General features: G+C 48.1%; 1 long non-coding RNA gene and 1 pseudogene across 2 annotated transcripts in view; both read right to left on the minus strand.

Moving 5' to 3' along the window:
* LOC306816846 overlaps positions 1-26,925 on the minus strand; it is a 271,975-nt gene that overhangs the window by 219,437 nt on the left and 25,613 nt on the right. The window lies entirely within an intron of this gene.
* LOC306816822 (olfactory receptor 14C36-like) lies at positions 8,202-9,157 on the minus strand (annotated as a pseudogene). Its single transcript has one exon. The product of its transcript is annotated as an olfactory receptor 14C36-like (transcript).

Raw genomic sequence — 26,925 nt, forward strand, 5'->3', positions numbered from 1 at the left:
CTCCACAGCAAAAGCTCTGTAAAGCCCTGTTCACTATCAATTTCTTAATTGTTCATTTGAAAACATGAGTCCTCCTGTGGTACGTCACTTTAACAGCAGTAAACAGTTTGAATTGTCTCAGCATCCACCAGTTTTGATTAGTGACCCAGAAACATGGGAAACCAAAGGTCCCTATGAGCTTGTTACCTGGGGACGTGGTTATGCGTGCACATCCACTCCCTCAGGCCCTTGGTGGATTCTCCAAAAGTGGGTGAAACCTTTTGTTCCAAGCAATCCAGCTCCAGCAGAAGAAGATGAGAAGCAAGTAGCCGTTGCTTCAAAAAGAAGATGCCACCGGAAAGAAGAGGAAAAGTTTTCATAAAGAAGGACATTCCGGCAGACAGAGACTTTTAATGTGTTTTAAATTTTTTTTTTTTTTTTTTTTTTTTAGAGAAAATCTGCCCTTCACTCAGCCCTAGGAAGAACCCCTTCCAAGTTGTCTTCTTGTAAACACTGAACAGTTTGGCCGCGGCATGGATCGTCCCTCAGCCACGTCAAAACGTTTGGGTGACCCTGACACATACGCTCCAACAGGAAAACATATGTCTGTCCACTGCAGCATCAAAGGATCCTATGTCCACCTGACTGGTAGGAGTCCCATTGAAGGCTGGAGAATATTCAGCCAGCTTTGAAATACAAAAGCCCAATGATAAAAATCCTAGGCAGGAAGCTGTAGCACGTAAAAACCCCATAGAGGAGTTGCTGCCAAAGCTGCCCAAAGCAGCTCAGGAACACCAAGAATTGGAGTTATTGGGTTCCTACCCAGCACAATACTGCATTCATTTTAATATTGTTACGAAACCTACTAACACTAATGAGTTCCATCTCATACGACAATTTCCTAAGGAATTTACTGCCAAACATTGGTGTAATATTTTAAATCATATTGCAATGGGCACTCAAATGTATTCAAGTCCCAAAAGTCTCCCTAAGGGATTGTTTTTGATTTGTGGAGACTGGACATGGGCAAGGTTTTTTTCTCGACTTCTAGAAGAGCCATGTACCTTCAGGCAGTTGTGCCTGTTCGCACCCAACAAAACCTTAATTAGTGATTGGACTCACAAGAACAAATTGGTTGGAAAAATACAAAAGAGGAGTGCAGACAATTTGGATCCAAACTGTAATGCTGATATTTTCCATTCGGCCAAATCAAAAAGAATAGCTGTGTCTGTGTTTCTTCCGTGGGTTGCAGCTGCCAAAGCTGGAGGTGAATTAGGCCACCTAGAGTGTTGGGTGGTTAAACAGGCAAACTTAACATCAACTGCCATCAGTTCACTCCTAGAAGATGAGGAAAATACCAGGCAGGCCACACTCCAAATTCGTGCTGCTATAGATTTTCTTCTGCTACTGCATGGACATGAATGCCAGGAATTTGAAGGACTCTGCTGTATGAATCTGACCTCAAAAGCTCCTAACGTCCACGCTGCCCTCCGAAACATGGACAGATTGATCGGACAAGTGAAGCAAGAATCAGAAGATTGGTTCAATGAACTGTTCAAAGGCTGGGGGTTCTCAGGGTGGTGGGCCTCTACTGTTAAAACAATTTTGTTATTCTTTGTTATTATTTTCCTTGTAATAATGGCATTCGGGATCCTATGTCACTTAGTTTTCAAAGCTATGAATGGTATCATTCCTTCCACCTCTGAAATCAATCACATAGAAATGAAAAACATAGAACAATCTAATTCTCCCACCAATTACAAATGGTGGGCAAAATCATAATTCCAATCAAAATAAATTTAATATCTTGCCCTCACTTAATAAACAGAAAACAGTGAGATGTTGTAATCCGATACCAGAGGTATAAGGAAGGTTTTACCTGTTCCCCACTGCCCCTATCCTATTGGCAGAGAGCCAAACTAACCCCTCCCTGACCTTTCCTAGAAAAAGCCAAGACCTGAGACCTTCTCTCTCTTTTGCCATGGGACCACCATGAAATAAAGAAAGGCAAGGAGCCACTCTTTTGAACCTCGTGCTTATCTCCATGCTAAGCCTAGCTCCTTCTTATGGATACATAGGAAGAAGTTGCAGTTTGTAGCAATATAATAAATAAATATTTACATATATATAATGTAATAAAATTTGTTGTGTATATTTTCACATATGCATAATGACATTGTAAAATAATGCTCCAAATACTAATTTTTTAGCTTTGACTGCTCAGGGATGTAACACTTAATACTCTGCATGAAAAAATTGGCCAGGGCCTGAACATCACTGGTGAGCTCTGTGAGATTGTATACAATGAATGAAAGAGGAAGGGATGACACTGGTAGTTTTTACAGGGTTTGCTGACACTAGGATGTAGAATGTTTCCTCCGTTTCTTGTGAAAAATAAAGTGAGTAAGACAGCTGGATTTTTCATACACCAGACCACCCACAAGCTGCAGAATTGATTGAGCAGATGAAGGGATGGTTAAAAGAGCAATTGGAAAAAAAATTGGAGGTGAGAATGAGCAACAATGAAAATCCCATCTCACAGATATGATCCATACCCTTAACAATGAGAACACTGGGAAATGGAAACTCCTGTGTGTGCACGGCCACACCCAATTTGCAAATATAACCATGGACAGTGATACTTGGACTGCCTGGGAATTGATTCTGGGTGTGATGGCCCCTGACAGAGACACCCCAGAGTCTCCAGGGCTGGACCTTCATGCATTAGAATTAGTTAGGATAAATCAGAAGCAAATGAGAGTTATCAACACTGGAATGGGAATTCAGATTCCTCTGTGACACTTTGGTTTGATAAATGCTCACTCGAGCTTGGCCTTCAAGTGTTCATAGATTGGGAGGAGTAATTGGTGCAGATTATGAAGGAGAAATTGAAGCAATTCTGTTAAACAATAGTGAACAATTGGATTATTCAACCCAATGGCAGGGTAGCACAATTATTCATATTGAAGTTTTAAAACAATTGTGAAAAAAAAAAATCCGCCTTAAATCACTGCTGTTCATGGAGACAAAAGGTTTGGATTAAACAATCCTAATAATGGAGACAGAGTGTGGGTGCAGAGTCCAAATGACCCTCCTGAGCCAGCTGAAGGAACAGCTCTGGGGAAAGACAACACTGTTTGAATCCTGAACCCTGGGTGAGAAGGATGGGAATACGTCCCTGCAGCCAAGTGTTCTGTGCCAGAACAAGTGGATGTTATGGGATGTTGTTTTACGGATCCTGTAGCACCAAATCTCCCTGTTTGTCCCAACAGCTCTTTGGAAAATGCTCTTATACACGTGGATCCATGTGAAGGCTGATGTGACACTGAGGGGGTTCCACACGAATTCCATCCAGGAGCCTGGGTGCCCTCAGGGACTGGGACCTGGCACCCCTCCAGCCAGAGGGGAAAGGACCCCACCAAGCCTTTTCACACACAGACAGCACGGGAAAGCTGAACAGCAAAGAGCCTTGTGGTCATTATTCTGGAATTAAACAGGTGTCAGCTCTGTGGACAACAGCATTATTGTTCCTACCCTAAATGAGACTGAGGAAAAAGAATGAAAAATTGTGCCACTAATCCACTACTGATGCCTGTCAATTGTATCTTGATAGTCAGACAGAATTTCTGTGGGCCAGAAACACCTCTAGAATTTTCTGCTCTAACTGGAACTTGGGGACTTTTCTCAGTTGTATCCCGCAGTGACATCCATTAAAACTTTAAGAAACTTTGGAGTTCCATTCTGACTGAATTCTTGAGAGATTTCCTAAAAAACTATGGTTCTGCCTTGATTTCCCTCTGGTCCGGTGCAGTTCATCAGGAAGTTTTCCTACTCCAGTTATGGAGAAATATTTCTAAGAGCTTCTGAGAAATACATATTCTAATTTTAAAGTATGCATTTTATTTCTGTTCTCTTTGGAGTAGAGGTGATTCCAGCATCTAGTAATTGATATTGATCCAGGGTCTCTTCTCAGGAGGTCTGGCCTGCTCAGAGATGCTGTGCCTTGAGGTCTGATCCAGTGTTGACAAACTTGCTCCACATTCCCCAAACCCATCCTGTCTGTCCTCACTCACCTGGCACCTGCTTTGCTTTGAAAACTAGCTTCACTCAGGCAGAGGGATGTTTCATCTTTGTTATTTTTGATGCAGTGTAAAACTCCTAATTTTCCCCAGTGCAAACAGACACACTCCTCCGGTGTGTGCCAGCCCAAGCTGCCACCAAGGAGGTTCAGTGCCAGGGATTGGGGCCTCAGGGGTGGTGCCTGGAAACGGAGCCATCTTTCCTTTCTGCTTCTAGCTCCTGTCATGCCCCGTGGCCTCTTAAATACCCATTGGAGCCGGGACTACAATGCCCGTCATGCCCTGCGCTCCACAGTACCACAGAGTTCTCCTCCATATGTCCCAGAAGTGTCCCCCAGACCACCAAGGATCCCTAAGTGCCCCCTCAGCTCCCAATTTGGACCCCCCAAAAAGTCCCCAGATCCCCTGAATGCTCCCAGCCCCACAGAGGCGTCCGATACAGCCACTGCTGGGAATTCATCTCCTACCATCCCCCGTGAGCTCAGTGCACCTCATAACCCAGTCATGCACCTAAAATTCCTGTCATGCTCCGCACAATAAAGACCCTGGTTCGAGCTCCCCAAGCTTCCCCCAAGTGCTCCCAAACTTTATATGTTGCCCCCGAGAACCTGAATTCGCCACTCAGAGGCAAAAGTTTCCCCCAGGTGCCCTCCCAGACCGCAAATTCTTGGAATCACTTCCGGGACTACAGCTCCCATCATGCTGTGCAGTTCCAGAAAAACACCATTCCAGCCGTGATTTCTTCTCCCATCATGCCCCGCACCCAACTGAAAGACATTGCAGCTACGCCTGAAACTCCCATGATTCTCCATGGCCCCATTAAACTGAATTATACCCACGCCTACAACTCCCAACATCCCTCACAGCACTTGGAGCCCTTTTCAGTTCCCCAAGTGCCCACCTGGACGCTGCAGGGCCCCAGATTCCCCTCCCTGACCCCAAGTGCCCCCCTGGACACCCAAGTCTCGCTCTGAAGCCCAGACCTTCCATCAGGGTCCCTAAGTTCTCTTTTAGATCCCACTCGATGACCTCAAGTGTCCTCCTGTCCTTGAAATTCCTTTCAAATTCTTTCCCCAGAGCCAAAACTGCCCCAAATGTGCCCCAGAAATGTCTCCCTGAACCCCTGAAATGCCCACCTGGACCCTTTCTGAGAAAAATATGATAATAAAGATGACAAAATGACTAAAAATATTAAAAATTATCTTATAAAGGGAGAAATCAATAACGAAAAGGAATTATTTAATGAATGAAGGGAACTGTGTAACAGAAGCAATGACCAATAATATTTTTCATTGCCAATAATGTATAGAGTTTTATATAAAAATAAAAATTAGGTTTAAAAATATAAAATAGTGATATTATAAATAAGAAATACAAAACCATAATTTTAAAATTTAACATAATTTTTATTTTAAAGAGAAATTAGGATTTTTTTATGATGAATTGTCAGTTCGAGGTGGGAGACAGCATGACATGGTGAGGTTGGGGTTGAGGAGCAGGTTGTCCAAACAGGGTCAGCCCACAAGTAGCTCTTTCTTCAACATGCCCAGACCTCCTAAGGAGACATTCAGCATAAAGATCACTTGGGAAATTCTTGTATCAGTTTCTCTCTGAACTGAAAAAAAAAATAAAATTCCTTGAGGAAAATAAAGCCATAAGATGCAATTTAGAATCTTCCTCCTTAGCAGAAATCCAAACTGACTCCAAGCAGTTGCACAAGCCCTGGAGACTTGAAGACCTTTGAAGGAAGACAAAGAGCTCCTGAGGGGTTTCTGCATTTTAATGATCCCCACAATGGATTTGGGGCTGAGTCAAGGACCCCCAGTCACTGAGAGAAGGGTGAAAAAGCTGCCCAAAGAGTCAGAAGCAAAACTCCAATTCCCTTGGAGCATCCCTGGATCCACTGATGTCCGGGACTGGCAAAGGCTCCCCAGGAACTGCTGAGAGCAGATCCTTGAGGGCAGGATTGCAGGAGCCAAAAGCTGTGAGCAGGAACTGCAATGCTGAGCAAGGCCTGGGTTGGTTGGAGGCAGCAGAAAGGCCAAGGGCTGAGCCCAGGCCTGGCCCAGCAGGGCCTGTCTCTCACAGGTGGCTCAGGGCTGTTCCTGGGGCAGTGGGATGAGAGGGTCAGCAAGGCCAAATGGCATCACACTGCAAGCCCTGCCAGCCTGCTCAGGGAGGGCTGAGGCAGCAGCAAAGTGCAGCCCCTGCAAGGAAAGTTATTTCTGTGCGGCTCCAGAGGCGCTGCCCAGCCCAGAACACAAAGGCCTGGGTGCCTGTGGCCCTGCCAGCCCTGCCCAGCCCTTGGCCATCTCTCCTGCAGCCTGTGCCCCTGTGCGTGCTGCTCCTCTGCCCTGGCCGGCTGCACACACCCATCTCGCTGTCCCCCCAGCATTTCTCAGCCCAGCATTGCTGTGCCCTCCCTGGGCTCCCAGCACCCAGTGCTGCCGGCTCCTGGCACACAGAGCCATGGCATGGCCCAGCCTCACACCGTGACACCTCGGACACAAACATTTTGCCCTGGAAGGGAATTTGCTGTTTCCTCACCTCCACGCTGTACCTCCCAGGCTGCTCTTTGGGGATGTTTCCTTCTCTTTCCAAACCCCAGGAAAGCTCTGTCTCCTGCTGTTCAGAAACAGAGAAGGGCTGGTGGGAGGTGTGGTGGTCAGAGGTTGTTTGGGGTACATTGACCATGAAATTTTAAAGTTTTTTTAAAATTCTGTGAAAGAAGAATGGGCATCAACAAAAGTTCTACACCAGACTTAGAGAGAAAAGAATTTGTCCTATTCAGGATGCAGATTTGAGGAGTACCAAATCAGGTATTTATTTTTTTAAGGGAAACCGCCTTTTAAAAACAAAGGATTCTAGGAAGGATGGACACACTTCAAGAAAGAAATGAGAAGGAATAGCCAGTCCCTCTGCGCCAAAAAGTGAGCGAAGTAGGAAATGACTGGCCTGGGACCTCATGGATCATTTTCCTTGAACTCAGGGGAAAAAAGAGGATGCATCACCTTTGGACAGAGGGAGAGACAATCAGGAAGTGTTTCAGGATTTTGTTATGCAAAAAGAAAATTAGAGGTGAAAGCCCCATTAGGATGTTACCTGGCTGTGTTGGTGAAGAATAACAAAAATTTTTTGAGCACTAAATTAATGGCAAAAGGAGGGACAAGGAGAACCGCTAATGTTTATTGATAAGGATATTGTTACCAAAGACAAGGAAAAGGCTGAGGTACTTAACCCCTTCTTTGCCTCAGTTTTCATCAATAAGACAGATTGTCCTCAAGACAAATGTTCTCCTGAGCTGGTAGATGCGAAAGGGAGCAGAACAGACCCCTGTGATCCAGGAGAAAGCAGCTGAGGACTTGCTGAGCCTCTCAGATGCTCACAGGTGTCTCTGAGACCAGATGGGATCCAAACTAGGGGAATGAGGGAGCTGCTGGATGAGCTGCCCAAGCTGTTCCTAATCATTCCTCATCAGCGTAGATTTCAATATCTGCACTGATGATCTGGATGAGGCATTCAGTGCACTATCAGCAAATTTGCAAATGACAAAGTTCATTGTGAGTGTGGATCTGCTGGAGCATAGGAGGGATCTGCAGAGGGAAATGGAAAAATTTGATGAGGTTTAAATAGGCCAAGTACTGGGTCCTCCACTTTGGCCACAACAACTCCTACAGTGCTCCAGGCTGGGGACAGAGGTGCTGGAGAGAAGCCAGGCAGAAATGGATCTGGGGACCATGATGAACAGCAGGCTGGACATGAGCCAGCCATGTGCTAAGGTGGGCAACTGACACCCAGCCTGAATCAGGAATGGTGGGGCCAGCATCAGCAGAGCTGGTGTGCCAGCACTGACCTGTCCCCAGCTCTGCAAACACACGATGTTACTGCAGCTCCAGAGAAACAAACAAGTAGGAGATCTCCAGAGAAAACCAGAGATTTTTTTATTGCACTTAAAGCCACAGAGAGCACACATCCTCATTGACACATTTTGTGGCCACAGCAAAGGTGGAGAGAACCAAAACAATTAATGGCACAAATGATGTCCTTAATTTGTTGACAAAATAGAAAAAGTAAAACACAGGAAAAAACCCCTGCAACCAAACCAACAAGAAGCTTTTATTACAAGTGATTTGACGAAGGAGTTCAATGTTTGTGAAATGCACCAAATATTAGTGTCCTCACTGCAGCCTTGAGCTGCTGGTTCCTCAGGCTGTAGATGAGGGGGTTAAAGGCTGGAGGCACCACTGAGTAGAGAACTGACAGTGCCAGATCCAGGGATGGGGAGGAGATGAAGGGGGGCTTCAGGTAGGCAAATGCTGCAGTGCTGAGAAACAAGCAGAGCACAGCCAGGTGAGGGAGGCAGGTGGAAAAGGCTTTGTGCTGTCCCTGCTCAGAGGGGATCCTCAGCACAGCCCTGAAGATCTGCACATAGGAGAAAACCATCAACACAAAACAACCAAGTGCTAAGGAAGTAGCGAAAACAGAAACTCCAACTTCCCTGAGGTACGATTTGGAGCAGGAGAGTTTGAGGATTTGTGGGATTTCACAGAAGAACTGGCCAAGGCCATTGCCCTGGCACAGGGGCAGGGAAAATGTATTGGCCGTGTGTAGCAGAGCATTGAGAAAGCCACTGGCCCAGGAAGCTGCTGCCATGTGGGCACAAGCTCTGCTGCCCAGGAGGGTCCCGTAGTGCAGAGGTTTGCAGATGGACACGTAGCGGTCGTAACACATGATGGTCAGGAGGAAATACTCGACTGAGATAAAAAAAGACAAGCATAAAGACCTGTGCAGCACATCCTGCATAAGAGATGGTCCTTGTGTTCCAGAGGGAATTGTGCATGGCTTTGGGCACAGTGGTGCAAATGCAGCCCAGGTCAGTGAGAGCCAGGTTGAGCAGGAAGAAGAACATGGGTGTGTGCAGGTGGTGGCCGCAGGCTACGGCGCTGATGATGAGACCATTGCCCAGGAGGGCTGCCAGGGAGATGCCCAGGAAGAGGCAGAAGTGCAGGAGCTGCAGCTGCCGCGTGTGTGCCAATGGCAGCAGGAGGAAGTGGCTTATGGAGCTGCTGTTGGACATTTCTTCACTCCAGGCATGGTGGACTGTTGAAAGAGGACACTGTCAAGGTGGGACAGATTCCTTGAGTCAATTCCAATAGATAAATTAGGAATTTCCTCAAATGTATTTGTCTCCCTGTGGGAGACTATTATTAAAAATTTATTTTTAAATTCCAGTTCATGCTGCTGAGTTAGTGCTTCATCTTCAGAATTTCTCTCAGCCTGAACACTAGGGAGCTCAGTAGGAATAAAAGGCTCCCTCTGGCCAAGTGCAGTCAGACCTGCTGACTGCCAGAACAGGATCGTTACAGGTGCCCATAGCACGACACCTCTTTCTATTTCTGGGTAATCATATTTAAAATGTGCTGGAAAAATAAAGTGGACTTTTTAAAGACTTGAGTTTGAAAGTTGGTTTATTTAAACCCTTCTCTCTTTCCCTGTGCAACAAGAGAGGGAGGGATACCAAGTGTTTGTCTGTTTTTCTGCTTCCTGTAATTGTCCCTACTGGGAGCTGTTTCTCTCTATCCAAGCCTTGTCCCTGCCAGTGCTGCCAAAGCCCAGCCCAGCTCTGGGGGCTCAGCTCTGCCCTGCACACCCCTCCCAGCACAGGGCAATGCCCAAGAGCATCTCCCTGCCAGCAGGGCCTGAAGGACAGCTCAGACAAACTGAGATGCTGCAAACAAAGGTGCTGCTGCCTGTAGGCACAGGAGGATGAGGAGGCACTTTGTGAGGGAGATGTGAGACAGATCTGCTGATGCCCAGTGGGACAGTGCAGGAGACTCAGTGACACAGACACACCTGACAGTCCCTTTCCCTTCCCTTGAGGAGAAAGCTGAGAGCAGCCCTGGCCATGCAGCACCATCTGCACAGCAGGAGGAATCTGCCCTGATGGGGGTGGCTCTTTCCACCTCCAACTTCTCCCACAGTCCATGGGGAGCTGCGAGGCAGGCTGAGAGCTGCCCCTGGCAGATGGCACATGCCCTGGGCTGACCAGGATCTGACCTCCTTTTTCTCCTCCTTGATACTGGCAGACTCCTCCTGACAAATCCTCCAGGCTGTGGGCTGTGTGCTGGCTCCCCAAGATCTTTCCAGAGGCTCAGGGGACATAGCCCTGTACCCACAGACTCACCATGTCCAGAGCTCTGAAGATGTTTCCCCAAGTTAAGTCTCAGCTCAATGTTTTGCCAATCCTGATTGCCTTTAGCCTGTCTCTGCCTGGCTCCTGTCCCCTCAGTGCCTGCAGGCAGTGCCTTTAGCCCTGCTGGGCTGGGAAAAGAGCTGCTCCTTCGCAGAAATGTCTTTTTAAACATTTTCTTGGTTACCAGGTGTTTCCTCTATGCCAGGAACCCATATCAGCACAGCAGCACAGACACAGGACAAGGACTTTAATGACCCACTCAGGGCATTGGTGTTGTTTACATTAGACTCCATCCCTGAGAGAGTGCTAAAAAAACTCCTCAAGATCATGAAGTTACAATCAAACTCAAAACTTCCTGGAAGTTTTATTGGGTTCCAAAGATGGACACAACTGAGAAAGTTTCACCAGGTTCCAGTTAGAGCAGAACACTGGTGGAAGTGATGACAGGTAGGGACAAACAAGGGAAAGGTGTCTCTGATGCTGAGCAAACCTGGATGTGTTTCAGCAATGCAAAGGTCCAAGGGTTGAGCCCCAGCCCCTGGCAAGGCACATCCTGTCTCTCCCTCATTGCTCAGAGCTCTTCCTGGGTCCCTGGGCTCTGGGGATGTGCAATGCCAAGGGCAGGACCATGGGGTGGCTCCTGCCAGGCTGCTGAGCAGGGACAAGGAGGCAATGAGGCCCCAGCACAGCAAGGCTCACTTACCCACTGCTGGCCTCAGGCCCAGGGCCGGCAGCCATGGCCCAAGTGCTGCAGCAGTTGACTCTGGCAAGGCCTTTCAGCTGCTGCCCATCCCTGTGCCCTCTGCAGCCCAGGCTGTACTATGGTGTCCATGTCCTGCGCCTCTGTCCCTGCAGGCTGTCATCATTCCCCAGCAGCCCCACCTAGCTGGCCCCTTCCTTTGCTGACAGCTCTGCGTCCTGCCTGCCTCTGCCTGGCCACAGAAAGCTTTGGGATGCTCCACACTACTTCTGGGGTATGCGTTGCACCACAGCCCTGTGTTGGTTGAGAAATTCCTTTCTCCTTTGTTCGAGTCTGGGCCTACCGAGGTGCCCATTGAATTGATTCTTTCTTTCTCTGGATGCTCTCTCCTATGTCAGAAGGATCTTCTTTCTCTCTAACTGCCCTTCAATCCCTCCCAGGGCTTTTCTCTACTGTTCTCAGTGTCCACTCCGCTGAGCACAGAGCAGCTTTGTCTCTGTATAGTGGTCATGTGCTTGAGGCCATGGGCAGCAGGACAAGGAGGACAGTTCTTTTTTATAGGAAGGAAACCACAGAAGCCAAGGGTTTTGAAGGCAGATCAGAGGCACTCACCAGAGGCAAAGGCAAGCCAGACCTCTCTGTCCTTTCAGCTTTTGCCTGAAAGGATCCCATTGATATATGAGGGGTTTTGCAGGGGGAATTCCTTTTCAGCTTAGGTGCCTGAGCCAGAATGACAATTCTTCTCCACAGGAAGGAAAGGTTGGAGTCCCAGTGATTCAAAGGCTGGTTAGAGGCAGCCCCAAGCAGGCCAAGGCCAGCCAGACCTGTTGTCAGAGAGGAATCTGTGGATAGACAGAATTTGGGAGGCCAAACCGCACTTCTGTCTATGGGCATCTGGACGAGAAGGACAGTTCTTTTCCATGGGAAGGAAAGTAAGGAGCCCCAGTGTTTCAAAGGCAGATGAGACAGACTCATTGCTGTCAAGGAGTTGTAGAGAGTGATGAAGACCCCCTGATCCTCCTCTAGGATAAACAATCCCAGTTCCTTCAGCCACTCCTCACAGGACTTGTGTTGCAGACCCCTCACCAGTCTTGTTGCCCTTCTCTGGACACACTCCAGCCCCTCCATGTTCTTCCTAAATTGTAAGCCCAGAAATGGACACAGCACTCAAGGTGCTTTCTCACCAGTGCTGAGCACGGGGGAAGAATCACTGCCCTGCTCCTGCTGGCCACAGCATTCCTGATCTATAGGAGTTCCAGGGGCTGAATGAGGGAAATTATGGAGAAGGAGGGACAAAGTGTTATTGCTTGTCAGCCATGAAAGGTCTTGATTTTCATATCTATTCAGACTTCATTAAAAGGTGCTGCAGGTCAATATCAATTGGACATTGCTGATATCAATCTAGAAACTGAAAAAGAAAACAGGGCAAAACAGTTCTCTCTGCATTGTTTTCAATAAAGCATATTCACATGGAATACACTTCTGAAATCTGTCTAATTAACCACAGAAGAATTTTAAACTTAAATTATTCCCAGGGGCTTTTCTTGTTTGGGTGCTTTGAAAAAATTTTTATGAGTCTTTGTCACTGAATTCTTGAACTGAAAACTCAAGAAAGAAGAGGCCCCTGGAGTAGGAAAATTCATCAGTAATCTCCAAGTGGCTGAGGATCCACGCTCATCAGAGCAGGAATGATCAGAAATGGGCACAGCTTTGTGACTGCCCCAGCTCTGGGATGGGCACTGGTTTTGGAGCAGGAGCAGCTCAGGAGGGCCCCAAGGCCAGGGCTGTTGTGCTGGCCTGGGCAGATGGGATGGCAGCAGGGGCTGCAGAGCTCTCAGGAGCTCAGAGAGAGAGGAGCAGGGCACACAGGGAGCCTCCTTTTCCCTCAGCCAAGCACCTTGCCCATGTCTACCTCAAATGGCCATACCCACTGACCACCCTCACTGACCAGAACCACTGATCACACCCAATGAACAGACCCATGGCCAAGACACCAATGCCCTTACTCCCACTGACCACACCCCACCAAATTTTCCCCCTCATGACACCCACAGTCCACACCCACTGACCACACCCACTGACCACTCTGCACTGCTCACACCCACTGACCCCACCCACTGACTACACCCACCCACCAGACCTGCTGACTGCACCCACTGACCGCACCCCAATGACGCCCAAACTGACTGTACACCCATTGACCACCTCAATGACCACACCCACGGTGCACACACACTGGCCACACCCATTACATTTTTTGAGGTCGTGGTTGGAGACAGAAACAACACAAACCCTCAGTGATCCATATGACAAAAGATTTCTTTATTGTTCAGGACTGTCCTGGTTTGGATTAGGGGAAAAACTCTCCCCAGGGAGACCCCCCCAGAAACAAACCCCACAGAACTCCTCCCCCCTCTCCCTACTGGGTTCAGGAAAGAACTTCCTCAGAGGGATAAGTGGAAAAAACTTATTTATTTTATCAAACACACAAAAAGAAACACTCCCCAACACAAAGGGAAAAAAAAAAAACCAGCCACGGATGGCAGAGGAATTTGTCACCCGTCTGAGTATGTGTAACTCTCAGAGCGGCTGTGATGTCGGGAAGGGGAGGAACGTGTATGTCTTTTTCACAACCGAGTCCGGGATCTTCTTGATGTTTTCAGCTCGGGTGATGTTTCCTAGCTAGTAAGGAAAGAAAAAAATTCAAAAAGCCAGCAAAATAAGCCAAGCAAAAGCAGGGAGGAAAGGAGGCTGAAAGGGGAGAGCAGCTTAGCAAGCAGCAGCAGCAAAAGCAGCAAAAGTGGAAGGGGGGGGGGGGGGAAACCAGTAGGGAGGAGCACAGCAGCCCCCAGCCAGCGACGGCAGCTGATGGGGGAGGGTGCCGGCGAGCCAGTAGCCAAAACAAACCTTCTACACGATTTGGGGATAACATCAACCCAGGACATTCTACCCCTTATCTCCATATTGTGAACAGGATTAAAAACTTCATTAAATAAGAACTTTAATTTCACTTACTCAGTCCTTTAACACTTACACAAATTCTTTCCTCTCACTTACTCAGACCTTCAACACTTACATATTTCCTTCTTTTTCACTCCACAAATAGATCTCCCTGAGGTGCGCATCGCGTGGTTCCATCTTTCTACATTATCCACCAGGTGCAGCCTGGTCCTTGAGCAAAGACAATCCCACAAATGGGTTTGCCTGTACTCGATGCAGAATTAACCCATACTGACTTCCCTAACAAGCCTCTGACATGGGCCACGGGGACTTTATCCCTCTCCACTATATTACGGGTGTCAGACTGGGCAGGATCTGCTCGGTTGATGGAATCTCTGGTGTTAACTAACCAAGTAGCCTTTGCTAGATGTTTTGCCCAGTTTTTAAATGACCCCCCACCCAATGTTTTCAGAGTGGTTTTCAGCAACCCATTGTACCTTTCCATTTTATCTGCAGCTGGTGCATGGTAAGGGATGTGGTGCACCCACTCTATGCCATGTTCCCTAGTCCAAGTACTAATAAGGTTGTTCCTGAAATGAGTCCCGTTATCTGACTCAATTCTCTCAGGGGTGCCATGCCTCCAGAGAACTTGCTTTTCAAGGTCCAGGATGGTGTTGTGGGCTCTGGCATGAGACATTGGATATGTCTCCAACCATCCAGTGGTGGTTTCCACCATGGTCAGGACATAGTGCTTCCCCTGGCGGGTCTGAGGCAGTGTGAGGTAATCAATCTGCCAGGCCTCTCCATACTTATACTTGGACCATCGCCAACCATACCAGAGGGGCTTCACCCACTTAGCCTGCTTAATGGCAGCACATGCCTTACAGTCGTGGATAACCTGGGAAATACTGTCCATGGTTATATCTGCCCCTCAGTCTCGTGCCCACTTATAGGTAGCATCTCTGCCCTGATGACATGAGGCATCATGGGCCCATCGTGCTAGGAAGAACTCTCCCTTGTGCTCCCAATCAAGGTCTATCTTCGACACCCCTATCTTTGCAGCTTGATCTACTTGCTGATTATTTTACTGCTCTTCATTGGCTCTATTTTTGGGGACATAGGCGTCTACATTGCGAACTTTCACAGGTAGTTTTTCTAGCCGAGTGGCAATGTCTTTCCATTCCTCAGCAGCCCAAATAGGTTTCCCTCTCCGCTGCCATTTTGCCTCTTTCCATCTCTTCAACCATCCCCACAGAGCATTGGCTACCATCCAGGAATCAGTATACAAATAGAGCGTTGGCCACTTCTCTCTTTCTGCAATGTCTAGGGCCAGTTAAATGGCTTTAAGTTCAGCAAACTCATTTGATCTGCTCTCTCCTTCAGTGGCTTCTGTGACCCATTGTGTGGGGCTCCATACAGCTGCTTTCCACCTCCAATTCAGCCCTACAATGCCACAGGAACCATCGGTGAACAAAGTGTAGTGTGCTTCCTCTGCTGGTAGCTGGTTGTATGGTGGAGCTTCCTCAGCCCGTGTCACTGGTTCTTGTTCATCATCTGCGGCACCAAAACTTTCACCTTCTGGCCAGTTTGTAATTATTTCCAACATCCCAGAGCGATTTAGATTTCCAATCCGGATGCGCTGAGTGATAAGGGAAGTCCACTTGCTCCATGTGGCACTGGTGGCATGGTGAGTGGAGGAAACCTTTCCACTGAACATCCACCCCAGCACTGGCAGTTGGGGTGCCAGGAGAAGCTGTGCTTCTGTACCAATCACTTCTGAAGCGGCTTGGACTCCCTCATAGGCAGCTATGATTTCCTTCTCTATGGCAGTGTAATTACCTTCAGACCCTCTGCAACTTCTGCTCCAAAATCCCAGGGGTCGGCCTTGGGTCTCACCAGGCACCTTCTCCCACTGCCTCCAAGACAAACCATGGCTCCCGGCTGCTGAGTAAAGTACGTTCTTCACATCTGGTCCCATCCTAACTGGGCCAAGTGCTACTGCATGAGCAATTTCCTGTTTAATCTGGGTAAAGGTTTGCTGCTGTTCAGGGCCCCAGTGGAAATCGTTCTTCTTGCGAGTGACCAGGTAGAGAGGGCTCACAATCTGGCTATACTCAGGGATGTGCATTCTCCATAAGCCTATGGCACTTAGGAAAGTTTGTTTCTCCTTCTTGTTAGTAGGTGGAGACATAGCTGTAATCTTGTTAAAAACATCAGTAGGAATCTGACGTCGTCCATCTTGCCACTTCACTCCCAGGAATTGGATATCCCGTGCAGGTCCCTTAACTTTACTCTTCTTGGTGGCGAAACCGGCTTCCAGGAGGATTTGGATTATTTTCTCTCCTTTCTCAAACACTTCCACTGCTGTGTTCCCCCACACAATAATATCATCAATATATTGTGAATGTTCTGGAGCCTCACCCTTTTCCAGTGCAGTCTGGATCAGTCCATGACAGATGGTAGGGCTGTGCTTCCACCCCTGGGGCAGTCGGTTCCAGGTGTACTGCACACCCCTCCATGTAAAAGCAAACAGAAGCCTGCACTCTGCTGCCAAAGGAATGGAGAAGAATGCATTTGCAATGTCAGTGGTTGCATACCACTTTGCTGCTTTGGACTCCAACTCATACTGCAGCTCCAGCATATCCGGTATGGCAGCGCTCAGCGGTGGAGTCACTTCATTCAATGCCCGATAGTCCACAGTCAGTCTCCATTCTCCATCAGATTTGTGCACAGGCCAAATGGGGCGGTTAAAGGATGAGTGGGTTTTGCTGACCACCCCTTGGCTCTCCAGCTTTTGGATCATCTTATGAATAGGAATCACAGCATCTCGAGTTGTTCTATTCTGCTGGTGGTGCACTGTTGAAGTGGCAATTGGTACTCGTTGCTCTTCTCCCTTCAGAAGTCCTACTATAATTGGATTACTGAAATTGGATAGTCCAGGCAAGGTGTTCAATTGACGGGTGTGCTCTGCCATCAGAGTTGTTGTTCCAAATACCCATCTGAGTAGTTTTGGGTCCTTAAAATACCCGCTCCCAAGGTAATCTATGCCCAAAATGCATGGGGCCTCTGGACCAGTCACAATAAGACGTTTCTTCCAGTCATTTCCAGTTACACTCATTTTCGCTTCCACCAGGGTGAAGTCCTGTGATCTACCTGTCACACCAGCAATTGAAACAGATTCTGCCCCCACGTGTCTTGAAGGAAGTATCGTACACTGTGCACCTGTGTCCACTAAAGCTTTATATTTCCGTGGTTTCAAAGTGCCAGGCCAATGAATCCACACAGTCAAAAAAACAAGGCTCTCTTTCACCTCACCCTGGCTAGAGGCAGGGCCCCTCTAAGCCTGTTTCTCCTTTTTTTCTGGGGCATACATTTTAGAGGTTCCCTCAAGAGGGTCAGACGTCATTATCAGTATCATGTTTGGCACTTTGGCTATGAGAAACAGAAGTGGCTCTCCTTTTGGTGGAACTTCTTCTTTCAATCTTTCCTCCTTCAAATTCCGCACCCGTTATACCAGAGCAGCTGTAGGCTTCCCATCCCATCTCCTCATGTTCTCTCCAGAATCCTGCAAGAAAAACCACAACTCAGCTCGGGGAGTGTACCTCCTCTCCCCATCGGAGGAACATCTACCTTGGGTACCAGGGTTTCTAATCTGTACTGCTGAGATTTGGAGGAAGTTGTCCTTAATCTCCTCCCTGAGTCTCCGATGATTCTCCTCTATTTTACCTTCTAAGTTTTGCAAGTTTCCACAGCTGCAATTCTAGCACGAGTTGGGCCATGTACTGCATCCGCATATGCATGAAGCTTCTTTGCCATATCAAGTACAATCTCATACACCTCATCTCGCTTCATTATTGCTAGGGCAGATGTATATTCAGGTGGCCCAAGCCGCACAAGTTTCCTCCACATCATTGGGGTACAAGGTACTAAATCTGGATTCTTGGTTGTTATATCAACTGAGAAAATTATCTCCTCCACTGCCATCTCTCTCAGGCGTTGGATCCCTTGCTCTATGGTATTTCATCGTGTCTGCTGCATATACCAATCATCTGCACACAGGTATCTTTGTGTCACACTGTCCAGGACCTGTGTCCAGAGGCTGTGAGGGTTAGTCCCCCTCATCATCCCTTGATTTATGACGGGATAGTGTGACAGGGATTCTAGATGTCTCGCTTCAGTGCCATCCAGGATGGTAGCCTCACCTGCCGCATCCCAAAACTGGACCAGCCAACTAATTATGGACTTATCAGGTTGCCTTGTTTAATCCTTCCGTAGACCCCAAAGGTCCTTCTAGGAAAAGGACTCAAGATTGGTCTCTGATCATGCACCTACCGCTTTGTCTCCAGGTTTCATTTCAGGTGTCTTTGAGGGTTCTTCTGCATCATCATCATCATCACCCTCCACTGGGCTATCGGTCTTAGTCGTGCACTTCCCGCTTCTTGTACTCCTGGCATCAGTACAGCCATTGGTTGAAGCTTACTGTCTAATTTCACCTCTGTCCTCAAGCCTGGGTTGTTAACTGCAGCGTGACTAACTGGGATAGTATCTCATTTATCTCTCTGTTCACTTTCCTCTCTCTGTGGGTCCACAGTATCTAACACGGTACAATAAGCATACGCCAGGGCTCAACTCATTGCAGTAATCTTTTTTTCCTTAGGATTATCATGGAATTTCTCTTTCAAATATTTTACCACCTCAGCTGGGTTCGGAATTTGCTCATGTGCGAAGTTCCAAACTATAGGAACAGAAATTTTTTTTTAAATTTAGCCCAGGTCTTTACATTTCCCACACCATTCAGGACTCCTCACATTTTGCTTTAAATTAAGATTCATACCAGCACTTCTAGAAATCTCAGCCCTTATTTTAACAAAATTGCAGACCATGTAAAGGAAGCTTACTAAATTAAATATCAGAAAGATGATGTCTTTAGTATTCAGGGAAAACTGCACATTTCCTAATAAAGATGTAAAAAACTCAGAGGAGAGAAAGAAAAAAAAAAGGCTGAAAAGCCTCCTCCCCTGCTTCTCCTCTAAAAAACTGAATGCATAACCAGAACCAGGATCCAGAAGATATCCCTGGAACCAATTCCAGCATCTTCATAAACCTCTTACAAGCCATTGCAACCAAGCCCAGCCCGATAAATATTTTGGTCAGTATCCCACTAGTAAAAAAGCTACAGATAAGGGCCCATAATGGAGCTATTTCCAGATAGGAAAATAACCCCAGAGACCAGAGAGGTGTTAAGACCTCAAAAACCCCTACTAACCAAAACCACATGCCAGCCTCCATCCCAGAAGACATTATAAATCTATACCAATACACAGTTACAAAGTAATAAATTTTTTTCCACTTCCTCTTGCCCCTAATGTTGGGCAATAATAAATATTTGTCCTGGTTTGGGCCAAAATTATAAGAAAAAAATCTCACAGGAGTCCCTCAGAAAACACAAACCCCCAGAACTCCACCCCCTTCCTCTACCGGGTTTGGGAAGAACTTCCTCTGAGGGAAAAATGGAAAAAAATTGTTTATTTAGCAAACACACAAAGAAAGAAACTTTCCCCAACACAAGGAAAAACAGCCACGAATGCCAAAGGAATTTGCAACCCATCTGAGTAGGTGGACAGCCTCAGAGCATCTCCGATGTCGAGGAGAGCAGAAACGCGTATGTCTTGTCATGAAGAGAGTCCAGGATCTTCTTGATGTTTCAGATCAGGTGGAGTCCAAAACAGGTTTGGGTGGTATTCCCAGCTAATAAGGGAAAAAGATGCAAAAAAGCAGCAAAGAGTAGCTAAGAGAAGCAAAAGTGGGGGGAAAGGGGGGGCGGGAGGAAGGGGAGGCAGCCAAGCGAGCAGCAGCTACCAAGCCAGCAAAAGCCGAGCAGTGAGGGCAAGCGGAGAGGGGGGAGGGCGAGCAGGGAGGAGCGCAGCAGCCCCCAGCCAGTGGTGGTGGTCGATGGGGGAGGGCGCCGGCAAGTTACTAGTCAAAACAAACTTTCCAGGCATGAACAGCACAGGATTTGGGGATACAAAATGATGTAATATCAAACAAGAACAGTTCCTCAAAAAAGCTCCATATCTAGCCAGGCCAAACATTTTCCCAGCTTATTCACTTTGTGGCTCACAAGTACAGGCTGTTCCTTCTCCTTCAATATTTCTTTCTTGAAGCGTTTCCCTCATTTCTGTACTCCTTGTTTCCCTAAACTAATCAGTAAATGATTTGGTACCTGCCAAATCTGCATCCTGATTAGGCTGAAAATCTGCTCTAAGTCCAGTACAGAAGTTTGGTTGATGCCTCTCCGTCTTTCACAGAATATATTAAAACAACAGTAATTTCATGGTCACTGTACCCCAGAGAGCCCCTGACCACCACATCTCCCACCAGCCCTTCTCTGTTTGAGAACAGCTGGAGACAGAATTTTCCTGGCCTGTGGGAAGAGAAGGAAATCTCCCCAAGGAGCAGTCTGGAACATTCTGCCTGGAAGTGAGGAAACAGCAAAGTCTCTGCCAGGGCAGAATGTTGGTGACCGAGGTGTCTCAGCTGAGGCTGAGCCATGCCATGGCTCTGTGTGCCAGGAGCCGGCAGCGCTGGGTGCAGGGAGCCCAGGGAGGGCACAGCAATGCTGGGCTGAGAAATGCTGGGGGGACAGCGAGATGGGCGTGTGCAGCCGGCCAGGGCAGAGGAGCAGCATGCACAGGGGCACAGGCTGCAGGAGAGATGGTCAAGGGTTGGGCAGAGCTGGCAGGGCCAGAGGCACCCAGGCCTTTGTGCCCTGGGCTGGGCAGCTCCTCTGGAGCCCTGCAGGAGGGACTTTCCTTGCAGGGGCTGCACTTTCCTGCTGCCTCAGCCCTCCCTGAGCAGGCTGGCAGGGCTTGAAGGCTGATGCCATTTTTCCTTGCTCCCCCTCCCATCCCAGTGCCCCAGGAACAGCCCCGAGCCACCTGTGAGAGACAGGCCCTGCTGGGCCAGGCCTGGGCTCAGGCCTTGGCCTTTCTGCTGCCTCCAACCAGCCCAGGCCTTGCTCAGCATTGCAGTTCCTGCTCACAGCCTTTGGCTCCTGCAATCCTGCCCTCAAAGATCTGCTGTCACCAGTGCCTGGGGCGCCTTTGCCAGTCCCGGACATCAGTGGGTCCAGGGATGCTCCAAGGGACTTGGAGTTTTGCTTCTGACTCCTTGGGAAGCTTCTTCAACTTTCTCTCAGTGCCTGAGGGTCCTGGGCTGAGCCCCAAATCCACCATCGCGCTGATTGAAATACAGAGATACCTCAGGAGTTCTTGGTCTTCCTTCAAAGTTCTTGAAGCCTTCAGGGCTTGTGCAGGTGCTTGAAGTTTGGTGTTCTGTTAAGGAGAAAGATGTCAAAGTGCATCTGATGCCTTTATTCTCATCAAGGGAATGTTTTTCTAGTTTTCAGTTCAGAGGGAAAGTTTTAGAAGCATTTTCCAAGTTATATTCATGATGAATGTCTCCTTAGGAGCTCTGGGCACATACAAGAAAGAGCCTCATGAAGGCTGACCCTGTTTGCACAACCTGCTCCTCAACGCCATCATAACCATCTCATGATATATGCCACCTGAGACTAGCAACTCAAAATACCGACCAAACTCATAAATTGCTCTTTAAAATAAAAATATTTTTAAATATTAAAATTACAGCGATATTTTTCTTATTTAAATTATTGCTATTCTATAATTTTTAATTTCTATATTAAAACTCTATACATTATTGGAAACTAAATAAATGATTGGTCATTCGTTCTAAGTTACACAATTCGCTTCATTAATTAAGTAAGCTCTATTGGCTATTATTTATCCTCTTTTAAGATAATTTGTAATATTTGTAGTAATTTTTTTATCATGTTTTTATCAGAAAGGGTCAAGCTGGGCACTTTGGGTATCAGGGAGACATTTCTGAGCCACATTCGGGGCAGTTTTGGCTGTGGGGAAAGAATTTAGAAGAAATCAGAGGGACACGAGGGCACTTGGGGGCATCGAGTGGAATCCATGACAGGACTTAGGGATCCTGAGGGAATGTGTGGATGGATATCAGAGAAGCACTTGGGTGTCCAGGAGTGCGCTTGGAGGTCAGGGAGGGGAATCTGGGGCCCTGCAGAGTCCGGGCAGGCACTTGGGGAGCTCTAACGGGGTTCTCTGGGGTGCAGGGAATCATGGGAGTTGTAGGCGAAAGTATAATATAGTTTGATAGGGCCGTGAAGCATCATGGGAGTTGTAGGCATAACTGCAATGTCTCTCGGTTGAGCGCAGGGCATGACGGGATATGAAATCTCAGCTCGGCTAGCACTCTGTGGAACCGCGGAGCATGATGGGAGCTGTAGTCCTGAAGTGGCTCAGACGTTGCGTTTAGGGGTCCGGGAGGGCATTTGGAGGACACCTTTGTGTCTGAGGTTTGACTGCAAGTCCTCAAAGTGGAACATATATGGATTGAGGGCACTTGGGGGCAGCTTGGGGAGCTCTGACCAGGCTCTTTATGGTGCTGGGATGACAGGAATTTTAGTCGCCTGACTGGGTTTTGAGCTGCTCTGAGCTCGGGGGGGATGAGAGAAGATCAGTTTGCGGAAGTTGCTGTAAGGGACATCTATGGGGTTGGGAGCATTCAGGGGATCAGGGCATGCTTTTGGAAGTTCCCAAATGGAAGCAGAGGGGGCATTTAGGGATCCTTGGGGTTTTGAGGGACACTTATGGGACATATGGGGAGAATCCAGGGTACTGTGAAGCGCAGGGCATGACGGGCATTGTAGTCCCGGCTCCAATAGAGCTCTATGGGGCTGCGGAACAAGATGGGAGTTAGAGGCAGAAAGGAAAGATAGCGTCATTTCCAGGCACCGCCCCCAAAGCACCAATCCCCGGCGCTGAACCTCCTTGTTGTCACCTTCAGCTGGCACACATCTGAGGAGTGTGTCTGTTTTCAGTAGCGAAAAATAGGAGTTGTAGATTGCGTCAAAAATAACAAAAATGAAACATCCCTCTGCCTGAGTGAAGCTAGTTTTCAAAGCAAAGCAGGTCCCAGGTGAGTGAGGACAGACAGGATGGGTTTGGGGAATGTGGAGCAACTTTGTCCACACTGGGTCAGACCTCAAGGCACAGTTTCTCTGAGCAGGCCAGACCTCCTGAGAAGAGACCCTGGATCAATATCAATCACAGAATGCTGCAATCACCTCTACTCCAAAGAGAGCATCAATAAAATACATACTTAAAATAAGAATGTGTATTTCTCAGAAGCTCTTTGAAATATTTCCCCATAACTGGAGTAGGAAAACTTCCTGATGAACTGCACGAGACCAGAGGGAAATCAAGGCAGAGACACAGTTTTTTAGGAAATCTCTCAAGAATTCAGTCAGAATGGAACTCCAAATTTTTTTAAAGTTTTAATGGATGTCACTGACGGACAGAAATGAGAAAAGTCCCCAGGTTCCAGTTAGAACAGGAAATTGGAGGCAGAGATGACAGGTGGGGACAAAGAAAAGCCAAGTCTTGGCGCCCTGGGGCACAGCAGGGTGTGTGCCACCAAGGGCTCTGAGGAGACACCTTGTCCTGAGCCACTGGGGCCTCCTGGCACAGCCCCAGCAAGGCTGGGCACTGTCACCCCTTCTCCTGCCCTCAGCATCCCCCCCACATCCCAGTGGCCTCAGGGATCTGCTGGGACCAGTCCCTGGGGAGCCTTGGACAGGAATGGCCCTGGGGGCTCCTTCATGCACCATGGGACTGCAGGTTATTTAAAGGACTTTGGGTTTTGCTTTTGCCTTGGAATCTCTTAGAGCTTTGTGAATTCATGGCCTCCAGCTATCCACTTTAATTAGTTTCTTGAGAGCCCTTTCTCCATAACAACAGTCATTGGTGTTTAATGCCTCTAGATGCTTCTGTTTTTTAATGTATTTTCCTTTTTCCTTTCTTCACTAAGTCTCTGAGAAGTTTTTTGTGCAATCATGGCCTCCAATTCTCTCTTCCAAGGAGTCCATGAGGAGCCTGTGTTGAGGAGGGACCTCAGTGGGACCCTTTGGTGCTTTGAGACATTTTGGGTTTTCCTTCTGACTTGGACTCCTTAGAAAGTTTTGTCCAATCTTCTCTCAGGTACTGAGGTTCAAGGCCTTGGTGCCAAATGAACCGTGGGGCTCCTTTTGAAAAAGCAAACCATGAAAAACATGACAAAACATGGCTCTGCCTTGATTTCCCTCTGGTTGAGAACATATCCAGCAATTAGTTAGATTGAGTACTCTGTGTACTTTAATCCTCACTTTTTCATGGCCATTTTCACAACTAATCCTTGGTAAACTTAGAGTTGTTTCTGACAAACAAAGATTCTGGCTGACTGTCAAGAAAAAATTTACAGGCATCAGTCGAGATTAATGAAGAGGTTTTTCATTCTTTTTCTTCAACCACATTTGAAGTAGGGAAAATAATGCTGTTGTCCACCGAGGTGACACCTGTTTAATTCCAGAATAATGTCCCCAAAGTCCTTTGCTGTTCAGCTTTCCCGCGCTGTCTGTGGGTGACAAGGTTTGGTGGGGTCCTTTCCCCTCTGGCTGGAGGGGTGCCAGGTCCCAGTCCCTGAGGGCACCCAGGCTCCTGGATGGAATTCGTGTGGAACCCCCTCAGTGTCACATCAGCCTTCACATGGAGCCCCGTGGATCAGAGCATTTTCCAAAGAGCTCGTCCAAGTTTGGGACAAATTTTAGGAAAAAGACCTCCAAAGGGTCCCCTCCCCCCCTTACAATTCCTTCCTTCACCAAGCTCGGAAAGAATTTTCTTCAGGGGAAAGTGGAAAAAACTTTTTATTAACAAAATACAAAAGAAACACTTCCCAGCACAGACCCAGATTGAGATGAACTCGGCAGATCTTCGCCGGGAAGGGCAGCAGAGCTTCTTTGGCAGACTTCCAGAGGTGGTCTCCGAAGTTCAGATCTGTATCCTCTGGAGCCGGTGCAAATCTTAGGGATGGGGGGGGGGGAACGGGAGAGGGGCAGTTTAGGCAGCCAGGGGGGGAAAAGCAGCTGAAGCAGCGAAGGGGAGGGGGGGCAGGAGGGAGCAGCAGAAGCAGCAGCCAAAGCAGCAGCAGCGAGCAGCGAAAGCAGCGGCAAAAAGCCCCAAAAGCTGAAAAAACACCCGGCTAGATAAAACAGCCCGGGGGAGGGGCCGGCAGCTCCATGGTGGGGGGTAGGGAGAGGAGCTAGTCAAAACATAACCCATAACACCTTATCCCATATCGTGATCATTGACACACGATTGGGATACACACTTACTACGCACAAACTTTCTCTGACTTGCTCAAAACCTTCAACACTTACACATCTCCTCCTTCTCACTTGCTCAGGCCTTTGTCACTTACACATTTCCTTCTATGCATAAAATCTGGCATACAATGGTAGTGGCACTCAACAATAATATTTGTGCACAACTTTATCCTATAATCAGATCTCCCTGAGGTACACAGCAGGTTGTTCCATCCTTCTGCATAATCCACCAAGTACATGCTGGTCCTTGAGCAAAGGCAATCCCACAAATGGGTTTGCCTGTACTCGAGGCAGGATGAATCCATACTGTCTTTCCCAGCAACCCTCTAACATGGGCCACTGGGACTTTGTCTCCGTCTACTACATTAAGGCCTTTGGACTGGGCGGGACCTGCTCGGTTGGTGGAACCTCGAGTGTTAACTAACCAAGTGGCTTTTGCCAGATGCTGCTCCCAGATTTTTAGAGATCCCCCACCCAATGCCTTTAATGTAGTCTTCAACAATCCATTGTACCTCTCCACTTTACCTGCAGCTGGTGCATGGTAAGGGATATGGTACACCCGCTCAATACCATGTTCCTTAGCCCAGGTGTTGACAAGCTTATTTTTGAAATGAGTCCCATTGTCTGACTCAATTCTCTCAAGGGTACCATGCCTCCAAAAGACCTGCTTTTCCAGGCCCAGGATGGTGTTGCGAGCAGTGGCATGGGACACAGGGTAGGTCTCCAACCATCCGGTGGTGGCTTCTACCATGGTCAGCACATAACGTTTTCCCTGGCGGGTCTGAGGCAGTGTGATGTAATCAATCTGCCAGGCATCCCCATACTTATATTTGGACCACCGTTCACTGTACCAGAGGGGTTTTACCCGCTTGTCCTGCTTGATGGCAGCGCAAGTGTCACAGTCATGAATGACTTGGGTAATGCTGTCCATGGTAAGATCCACCCCTCGGTCTCGTGCCCACTTATAGGTGGCATCCCTACCCTGATAGCCTGAGGCATCGTGGGCCCATCGAGCCAGGAACAACTCTCCTTTATGTTCCCAATCTAAGTCTATCTTTGAGACCTCTATCTGTGCAGCCTGATCTACCTGCTTGTTGTGCCTGTGTTCTTCATTAGCCCGACTCTTGGGAACATGGGCATCCACATGACGGACTTTCACGGGGAGCTTCTCCACCCGAGTGGCAATGTCTTTCCACTCATCAGCAGCCCAGATTGGTTTCCCTCTACGTTGCCAGTCAGCCTTTTTCCACCTTTCCAGCCAACCCCACAGAGCATTGGCTACCATCCACGAATCAGTGTAAAGGTAGAGCTTTGGCCATTTCTCTCTCTCAGCAATGTCCAAGGCAAGCTGAACAGCTTTGAGTTCCGCAAGTTGACTCGATCCACCTTCTCCTTCGGTAGCTTGTGCAACCTGTCGTGTGGGGCTCCATACGGCAACTTTCCACTTCCGGTTCATCCCCACAATGCGGCAGGAACCGTCGGTGAAAAGGGCGTAGCGTGTTTCATCTGCTGGCAGCTGGTTGTACAGTGGAGCTTCTTCAGCCCGGGTCACTTGCTTCTGCTCCTCCTCATCAGCGAGACCAAAATCTTCACCTTCTGGCCAGTTCGTGATTATCTCCAAAATCCCAGGGCGACTCGGGTTACCAATGCGGGCGCGCTGGGTGATGAGGGCAATCCACTTGCTCCATGTGGCATCGGTGGCGTGGTGAGTAGAGGGAACCTTTCCTTTAAACATCCACCCCAGCACTGGCAGTCGAGGTGCCAGGAGAAGTTGTGCTTCTGTGCCGATCAC

Source organism: Erithacus rubecula, assembly GCF_903797595.1.
Source record: "Erithacus rubecula genome assembly, contig: scaffold_90_arrow_ctg1, whole genome shotgun sequence".
Classification (NCBI taxonomy): Eukaryota; Metazoa; Chordata; class Aves; order Passeriformes; family Muscicapidae; genus Erithacus; species Erithacus rubecula.